This window comes from Salvelinus sp. IW2-2015, linkage group LG35 (assembly GCF_002910315.2).
Source record: "Salvelinus sp. IW2-2015 linkage group LG35, ASM291031v2, whole genome shotgun sequence".
NCBI lineage: Eukaryota > Metazoa > Chordata > Actinopteri > Salmoniformes > Salmonidae > Salvelinus > Salvelinus sp. IW2-2015.
This window is the reverse complement of record NC_036874.1, coordinates 1,352,250-1,362,856: the sequence shown is the minus strand read 5'-3', so window position 1 is coordinate 1,362,856 and position 10,607 is coordinate 1,352,250.

Genomic DNA, 10,607 nt, shown 5'->3' with positions numbered 1-10,607 from the left:
GCCAATTGCCCTGCTGGGCTCAACCACAGTGACAGAGGTGTAAAGTGTAGTAGTAGTAGTAGTGAAACAGAAGCATATATTACCTAACACCATTGATATGTTCTGGTTTATCCCTATTTTACTTTTTTTTTTATTTCACCTTTATTTAACCAGGTAGGCTAGTTGAGAACCGGTAAAAAACAGGTATTCTCACAAAAACGTCTGTAGTGTCCGAATGGTTTGGCCTACGAAGTACTATGACCACTCTTTTGAAAGGCGAGACTCTCACGATGGTGTTCGTGACATGTCTGAAGTCAGTACAGCCTCTTCTGCCAACTTCTGTCTGTTGCGTCCGAATGGTTTGGGCTACACACTAGTATGAGCACTCGGTGGACAGCTGAGACTCTCATGAACACTCTCAGGATTAGTCTGAGTGTCCCCAGTACCAGTTAAAGAAATGAATGGAAGGGAAAGGGGGATACCTAGACAGCTGTCCAACTGAATGTATTCAACTGAAATGTGTCTTCCACATTTGTAGAATAATAGTGAAGACATCAAAAGGATGAAATAAAACATATGGAATCATGTAGTAACCAAAAAAGTGTTAAGTATGTAGAACATATTTTAAGCCAACAGGGCAYMAAAAAAGATGAACATAGAAAAATAGGATCGAGATAACCTTATTTAACCTATGTAAGGACTTTAGAAATTGCCACCATAGACACATTTTTTTTTGTTTTTTTTGTAATTCCATGGGTTCAGATAAAGCTGAACAGTGAGAAACTAAGTTCATGTTTGGGACCAAGCTACAGACAGATAGGGGAAAGGGCAGACAGAGGGGCCCTCCCCACACTGCTGAGACCTTGAAGGTTGGGAGCAGAGAGATAGGAGTGACACAGACTGGGTCACGGTTACTGAGGGGAGACAAAGAGGGAATGAAAACTTAGTTGGTTTCAGGAACTAAGGGGCAGCACTGATAACTTTTAAAGTAGATAAGACACGAATTGTTATATTTGCGCCAGTATTGATACAATGGCGGAGCCATGTATCAAAAGGGGGATGGAATAGGGCACTTTGTGGTGTGGCCTATTAGTTAAATATCCCTAGAGTTGGTTTACTAGGATAATAATGGAGGACATTCTAGCTAATCAGATAGAACAAATAGAATTAGGGACCTGAACAAGTAGGCAAAGAAGAAGATATAATCAGATAGAATAAATTAGAAATTGTTTGTTAAAAGTCCATATATGGACAGACGTCCCCAAGTAACATCACACCGTAGATTATACCTGTCACTTGAGGGGTCCTCAGGTGCGATGTCATATGTCTATACACAGAACATTGGCTTGTTCTTTGTAAATGGAGACCTAATGAAAACCTAGGTGGCCAAAACACTGTCTCCAATAAACCACATGGGAGCTAAGATTGCAGTCTCTTTTGACCATTTACTGAACATATTATTCTGCATCCAGCATCTGCTCAGAAACAGTGGTTGTGTGTATGTAATCTGTTCCTATACTGAGTGAAGGCTTTCCCACCCGGTTGATAAATAAAGGTTGGATAAGTGATGGATCCTTCCTCCAAAGGCCCTAATTTGCCATCACTTTACCATGTGTTTTCTATATGAACTCAGCTTTGAATGCAAAAGGGATCATTCTGCGGGCCTTTGAGCAGTTCAGACTAAAATCATGCGTCGACTTCAAGCCCAGAGGCTCTGAGTATCACTTCATTTCAGCCCAGAAGAACAGAGGGTAAGATRKTTTTTTCKCTGCCTGARCACTTGAGGGAACATGGMTAGMTTGCCKCTTTTWACTGAAGATATCTGACTTGCTTGATATTGATACAGGTTKATTTTTGTGTCTCCTTGCTTTCTTTTAATGTAGGTGTTCCTCCCACGTAGGGAGATCTTCCAAGTATGGACAGCCTCTTTCCATTGGAAATTACTGTTATCATATTGGCATTGTGGAGCATGAGTTTCTACACGCTCTGGGAATCTGGCATGAACAGTCCAGATATGACAGGGATGAATGTGTGACCATTGTTTGGAAAAACATCAAATGTGGTTTGTTCACATTTTCTTCAGCTTTTTTCAGTTAGCAATTCTAATAATAAGGTCTATATATTATGCTTTTTTTTTTATTGAATTCACTTTATAGACATTATGTTGTCTTCACGATGTTGGCAAAATGTTGTACGTGAAAGTAAATTATGGTTATTTATCATGAGTGTAATAGGCTGTTTTTCAAACTTTAATTTCAGGAAATTTGAGGTGGTAAACTAAAGCAGTAATTAAGTGTCATGAATCCACCCCTTGTCTACAGGTCATGAGAGGAACTTTGTAAAAGTCTCTCATTCGACCACCCTAGGTTTCCCGTATGACTACAGCTCGGTGCTACATGACAGTGAGAGATCATTCAGCAAGGGAAAGGGACCTACCATCATCACTAAGCAACCTGAGTACCAAAAAATGATTGGACAACGCCTTAAAATGAGCTATACAGATGCAGTAAGTGTGTGTCTTGAAAAGAAGCAGGTCTACTGTACCGTATGTCCAAGTTGAAAAACATGTATATTATTTTCCTCCTGTAGAAAAATCGATTTCATTTATGGAACATTGCAACTTCGACAACCAGAGATTGTGTGGGATGAGTCACGGAATCTTCCAGGTGGAGTTTGAGGTGCGTAAAGGAGCAGGACTGTCTACAGGTGGGTTTTCCATCGATGACATCAACACGTCAGAAACCGAATTCCTCCATCACACCTGGCAGATTAGAGACTTTTAGAATCTTTTAACCACCAGTGACTTTAACACTGTTGTGTACAGCCCCAGATACTACTCCCCAGAAGGCTATGCCTACCAGATTGCCTTTTATCTTCGTGAAATGTTGTTTGGAGTCTATGTGCGCTTAGTCTCAGGAAAGTATGATGACCAACTCCAGTGGCCTTGCCACCATCGACAAGTGACGATTCAACTGCTGGACCAGAATCTCCACATCAGCATTACCACTGAACCCTCACTTCAGGACGGTAAGAGAAATTCAAACATTCAATACGAGTGTGTCCAAAACACAATAGATTATAGTAAGGGCATAGCTCATTTCCAATATATTTTCTTGCAATACTCYGCCTAACTTTGATCACATTTACAAAAAGAACTTGAGACAGCGGCAAACAGAAATGGCCATGCTTATGAATCATATGCAAATGCTTCTATATTATTTTATTTTTATTTCACCTTTATTTAACCAGGTAGGCCAGTTGAGAACAAGTTCTCATTTACAACCGTGACCTGGCCGAGATAAAGCAAAGCAGTGCGACAAAAACAACAGTTACACATGGGATAAACAAACATACAGTCAATAACACAATAGAAAAATCTGTATACAGTGTGTGCAAATTAACTTTTTCTTAATAGGGGGCGCCATTTCCACTTTGGGAAAAAATTGTGCACAAATTAAACGGCCTCGTACTCTGTTCTAGATCATATGATATGCATATTATTATTACTATTGGATAGGAAACACTCTGAAGTTTCTAAAACTGTTTTAAATTATATCTGTGTAAAACAGAACTCATTTGGCAGGCAAAGTTCCAAACAGGAAGTGAAAATTCTGAAATGGGTCTCTCTGACAGGCCTCGCCTATTCAATTGCCTTGTATTTATGGATATGTATGCACTTCATACGCCTTCCACTAGATGTCAACAGGCAGTAGAATGAGGTGTCTGGCCTGATGTGGGACCGAATGAGAGCTTTTGGAGTGACAGGTCAGCCATATTGGCAGTATTTTGCTGCGCACCTGGGAGCACCATATAATTTTCTGCAATGCGTTAGGTAGACACGAAGAAATGCTCCGTCGGACGTTATTGGATACATATGAGAAAAACATCATAAAGATGGATTTTCAACTGAGTTTGACCAGTTTATTCGACTTTTATTATGACTTTTGGAATTTTTCGTTCCATGCGCCAAACGTTCATGGACACGTGAGCACCATTATGCTAGCCAAAGTTGCTAATTCGACAGAAGAAATGGACATTCTAAAACAAAACAACGATTTATTGTTGTTTTGACTCCTTGCACTGCATTCTGATGAAAGATCATCAAAGGTAAGAGAATATTTATTATGTTATTTCGTATTTTTGTGGAATATGTTGACTCCAACATGGCGGAGAATGGCTGAGCGCTGTCTCAGATTATTGCATGCTGTGCTTTGTACTAAAGTCATTTTTTWAAATCTAACACAGCGGTTGCATTAAGAACCAGTGTATCTTTATTTATTTGCACAACATGTATTTTTCATAAATGTTTTATGAGTATTTATGTATTTCACGTTGCTCTCTGTAATTATTCTGGCTGTTTTGGTGCCATTTATGATCATGGCACCAATGTAAAAGCAGGATTTGTAGCTATGAATAGGCACATTTTCGAACAAAACATATGTATTGTATAACATGATGTTATAAGACTGTCATCTGATGAAGTTGTTCAAAGGTTAGTGATTATTTTTATCTCTATTTGTGGGTTTTGTGAAAGCTATCTTTGCGGTGAAAAAATGGCGTTGTGTTTTGGGCTATTGTGGTGAGCTAACATAAATATATGTTGTGTTTTCACTAAAACAGTTAAAAAATCGGAAATATTGGCTGGATTCACAAGATGTTTATCTTTCATTTGCTGTACAACATGTATTTTTCATAAGTTTTATGATGAGTATTTATGTATTTCACGTTGCTCTCTAATTATTCTGGCTGTTTTGGTGCCATTTGTGACTGGCTGCAATGTAAAACTACGATGTATACCTATAAATATGCACATTTTCGAACAAAACATAAATGTATTGTATAACATGATGTTATAAGACTGTCATCTGATGAAGTTGTTCAAAGGTTAGTGATTAATTTMATCTCTTTGTGGGTTTTGTGAAAGCTATCTTTGCAATGAAAAAATGGCGTTGTGTGTTTGGCTATTGTGGTGAGGTAACATAAATATATATTGTGTTTTCGCTGTAAAACATTTAAAAAATCGGAAATGTTGGCTGGATTCACAAGATGTTTATCTTTCATTTGCTGTATTGGWCTTGTGATTTCATGAAATTATATTATATGATATCCCTGTGGCGCTAGGCTAGGCTATGCTAGTCAGCTTTTCTGATGAGGATGATCCCGGATCCGGGAGGGGGGGTCTGTAGAGGTTTTAAGTAAGGAGGTAAGACAATAAATAGGCCAATAGTGGCGAAGTAATTACAATTTAGTCATTTACACTGGAGTGATATATGTACATATGTAAATATATGAGGATGCAAGTAGAAATACTGGTGTGCAGAAAAACAAAAACAAATATGGGGATGAGGTAGGTAGTTGGATGGGCTATTTACAGATGGGCTGTGTACAGCTGCAGAGATCGGTAAGCTGCTCTGACAGCTGGCGCTTAAAGTTAGTGAGGGAGATATGTCTCCAACTTCAGTGATTTTTGCAATTCGTTCCAGTCATTGGCAGCAGAGACCCGGAAGGAAAGGCGMACAAAAAAGGTGTTGGCTTTGGAGATGACCAGTGAAATATACCTGCTGGAGCGTGTGCTACGGGTGGGTGTTGCTATGGTGACCAGTGAGTTGAGATAAGGCGGAGCTTTAACTAGCAAAGACTTATAGATGACCTGGAGCCAGTGGGTTTGGCAACAAATATGTAGCGAGGACCAGCCAATGAGAGCATACATGTCGCAGTGGTGGGTAGTATATAGGGCTTTGGTGACAAAATGGATGGCACTGTGATAGACTGCATCCAATTTGCTGAGTAGAGTGTRGGAGGCTGTTTTGTAAATGACATCGCCGAAGTCAAGGATCGGGAGGTTAGTCAGTTTTACGAGGGTATGTTTGGAAGCATGAGTGAAGGAGGCTTTGTTGCGAAATAGGAAGCAAATTCTAGATTTAACTTTGAATTGGAGATGCTTAATGTGAGTCTGGAAGGAGAGATTACAGTCTAGCCAGACACCTAGAATATATGGACAACTACAAATGCCTAAGTCAGAACCGTCCAGAGCAGTGATGCTAGTTGGACGGGCGGGTGCGGGCAGTGATCGGTTGAAGAGCATGCATTTAGTTTTTTTTAGCATTTAAGAGCAGTTGGAGGCCACGGAAGGAGTGTTGTATGGCGTTGAAGCTCGTTTGGAGGTTTGTTAACACAGTGTCCAAAGAAGGGCCAGATGTATACAGAATGGTGTCGTCTGCGTAGAGGTGGATCAAAGAATCACCCGCAGCAAGAGCGACATCATTGATATATACAGAGAAAAGAGTCGGCCCGAGAATTGAACCCTGGGCACCCCCATAGAGACTGCCAGAGGTCTGGAGAACAGGCCCTCCGATTTGACACACTGAACTCTGTCTGAGAAGTAGTTAGTGAACCAGGCGAGGCAGTCATTAGAGAAACCAAGGCTGTTGAGTCTGCCGATAAGAATACGGTGATTGATAGAGTCAAAAGCCTTGGCCAGGTCGATGAAGACGGCTGCACAGTACTGTCTTTTATCGATGGCGGTTATGATATCGTTTAGGACCTTGAGCGTGGCTGAGGGGCACTCGTGACCAGCTCGGAAACCAGGTTGCATAGCGGAGGAGGTACGGTGGTATTCAAAATGGTCGATCTGTTTGTTCACTAGGTTTTCAAAGACTTTAGAAAGGCAGGGCAGGATGGATATAGGTCTGTAACAGTTTGGGTCAAGAGTGTCTCCCCTTTGAAGAGGGGTATGACCGCAGCCGCTTTCCAATCTTTAGGAATCTCAGACGATACGGAAGAGAGGTTGAACAGACTAGTAATAGAGGTTGCAACAATGGCGGCGGATCATTTTAGGAAGAGAGGGTCCAGATCGTCTAGCCCAGCTGATTTGTAGGGATCCAGATTTTGCAGCTCTTTCAGAACATCAGCTGTATGGATTTGGGTGAAGGAGAAGTGGGGGGTGTGGGCTTGGGCCAGTTGCTGCGGAGTCTGCAGAGCTGTTGGCCGGGCAAGCATGACCAGCCGTAGAGAAATGCTTATTGAAATTCTCCATTATCATGGATTTATCAGTGGTGACAGTGTTTCCTAGTCTCAGTGCAGTGGGCAGCTGGGAGGAGGTACTCTTATTCTCCATGGACTTTACAGTGTCCCAAAATGTTTTGGAATTAGTGCTGCAGGATGCAAATTTCTGTTTGAAAAAGCTAGCCTTTGCTTTCCTAACTGACTGTGTGTATTGGTTCCTGACTTCCCTGAAAAGTAGATTTTCGCGGGGACTATTCGAAGCTAGTGCAGTACACCACAGGATGTTTTTGTGCTGGAAAAGGGCAGTCAYGTCTGGAGTGAACCAAGTGCTATATCTGTTCTTAGTTCTACATTTTTTGAAAGGGGCATGCTTATTTAAGATGGTGAGGAAAGCACATTTAAAGAACAACCAGGCATCCTCTACTGACGGGAGGAGGTCAATATCCTTCCAGGATACCCGGGCCAGGTCGATTAGAAAAGTGTTTTAGGGAGCGCTTGACAGTGATGAGGGGTGGTCGTTTGACCACGGACCCATAACGGACGCAGGCAATGAGATTCTGGTTGAAAACAGCAGAGGTGTATTTAGAGGGCAAGTTGGTCAGGATGATATCTATGAGGGTGCCTATGTTTACGGATTTGGGGTTGTACCTAGTAGGTTCCTTGATAATTTGTGTGAGATTGAGGGCATCTAGCTCAGATTGTAGGACTGCCAGGGTGTTAAGCATATCCCAATTTAGGTCACCTAGCAGTACAAACTCTGACGATAGATGGGGGGCAATCAATTCACATATGGTGTCCAGGGCACAGCTGTGAGCTGAGGGGGGTCTATAACAAGCGGCAACAGTGAGGGACTTATTTCTGGAGAGATGGATCTTTAAAAGTAGAAGCTCGAAATGTTTGGGCAGTATGACAGAACTATGCAGGCTCTCTCTACAGTAAATTGCAATTCCGCCCCCTGTAGCAGTTCTGTCTTGACAGAACATTTTGTAATTGGGGATGAAAATTTCAGAATTTGTGTGGCCTTCCTAAGCCAGGATTCAGACACGGTTAGTGTATCAGGGTTGGCGGAGTGTGCTAAAACAGTGAATAAAGCAAACTTAGGGAGGAGGCTTCTGATGTTTACATGCATGAACCCAAGGCTTTTACGGTTGCAGAAGTCAACAAATGAGAGCACCTGGGGACACACAGGGCCTGGGTTAACCTCTACATCACCAGAGGAACAGAGGAGGAGTAGGATGAGGGTATGACTAAAGGCTATAAGAACTGGTCGTCTAGTGCTTTGGGAACAGAGAATAAAAGGAMRAGATTTCTGGGTGTGGTAGAATAGATACAGGGCATGGTGTACAGACAAGGGCATGGTAGGGTGTGAGTACAGTGGGGGTAAACCTAGGCAATGAGTGACGATGAGAGAGGTTTCATCTCTGGAGGCGCCAGTTAAGATAGGTCTCTGCATGTGTGGGGGGTGGGACAAGGGGGCTGAGGCATGTTGAGCAGYACTAGGGGCTCCGCAGTAAAATAAACAATGAGAGCTGCCCTAAACAACAGTATACACGGCATATTGACATTAGAGAAAGGCATAAAGCAAACACAGGTGTTAATTGGGCGAGCTAAGACAACAACGGGTAAACAGCTAGGACAACAACGTGTAAATGGCGATGAATGGGCAGAGAGGGTCAGTTAGCTACATACAGGGCCTGAGTACGAGGCTGGGGCTGACAGATAAACAAAATGAAGTACTGTGTTAATGAACAGTCCAGCAGGCATCAGCTGTGTAGCCGAGTGATCATAGGGTCCAATGAGCAGCAAAGATGAAACAGGGAGCCGTTCGGTAGTCGATTACTATGCAAGGCGAGCGGGAGACACGGCGTTCAGGAAGCTAGCAGGACGGGGCTAGTAGATGGATCAACACCAACATCCATGACGCAGAGATCGGTTGAGAGCACATTGGCCGAATTACGTCAGCAGACCGTCGTGATGGATCGGCGGGGCTCTGTGTCGACAAAGGGTCCAGGCCAATTGGCAAGAGGTATTGTAGTTGGTGTACTTCGTTTGCTAGCCTGGAAATTCGCCTAGCTCGAGGCTAGCTGGTGCATGCTTCTGGACAAGGGTGTTAGCCACAATAGCTACTCGGTAGCAACTAGCTAGCTGCGAAAATCCGGTGTAATGGTCCAGAGCTTGCGGCAGGAATCCGGTGATGTAGTGGGGGMAAAAAAGCAGTCCAATATGCTCAGGGCTGATATTGTGCTATGCAGACGGGCAGGTATTATCCGGGCTAAAGCGGCTGGAGTCCGAGCTAAAGACCGCTAGCAGTGGCTAACAATGACTAAAAAGCTAGTAGCTAATTAGCTGGCTAGCTTCTGATGGAGGTTCCAGTTATAAGGTCCCCCAAAAAATAGCAGATCCGTACCACATTGGGTGAGGCGTGTTGCAGGCACGTATAATTATTTTTGAAAATGGAAAAAAAGAGATTGAAATATAATGATATGTATACAAAACCCCCCCGAAATAGACAATATTTACATGGGACGAAAGCAAACATGTCTTACTGCTCCGCCCTCTTGGATGTATTATGAGACAGCCCCCATCTCCTTGCATGTGTATGATGCTAGTTATTCCTCCATTTTGCAGACTATGATTCCTGGAACAATCCCTGTGAAGTCGCAATGCTAGAAAACGGGTGATGAGTCCTTCTACGTAAACCCTGCAGATGGCTACTTAAAGTTCCTAACCTTGACGCACCAGAAGCATAGAGAATTCCTCAAGGGAGGTAACATTTTCTTCCTCATCACCATGCAAGGTGAGCCATCAAATCCATATGTGATTTTTCTGGATTTTTTAATCAACATTAGATAACGTTTAATTTCATTAAGTTGAATCAGATACATTATTTAAGTTTCCGTTCAGTTTTTTCCTACACACCACTTATAATGCTGATCATATTTATTTTCTCCAGATATCTCCAGTCTGCATTTTACCAACTCCCTGCCCTGTCCCAAATGGTCACCACAGAACTTAATTTCAAACCCAAACAACCGTGATCAAGGCCCATGTGCCACAGAGTAAGAAAGATCAGATCAAGGACAGATTAGCATAGATTTGATCAATTCCAATATATGTGCTTAGGTAAATATTGTATGTATTTGATTTTATATTTAAAATCAGTATGTCCATGGTCATTATGTTATATAGATTAATTTAATTGTATTATGTTCTATATTTATGGTAAACCTCTTGCCCACCTAAATGCCATCCTGAGACAGATTATGCCTATTGTAATCTATTAACGACGATAGGCCAGTATTGATAGCAAGCATTACATCTAGTAACCTTTGACCACACTCTCCTTATCATGCRTCAGTATGTGATAACATGTCCTATGTTTATTTATAATCATAACTAACCACTGACTGTAATTCTGTCCTAAAACACACACTTTGCATAATATTGGTTGTATGTTTTATGAGATTGAAAAAGCTACAAATTGGGTGATTTGTTTAGTTCCCCTATGACATTGTAAATTTGTTTGTGAAAATTCTAATATCCTCAGTATAGGTCATTAGTCCAGRAAAAGCATTAGGTTTCTCCCATTTATCTGCATATATCTAATCTGTCATATTCAAATA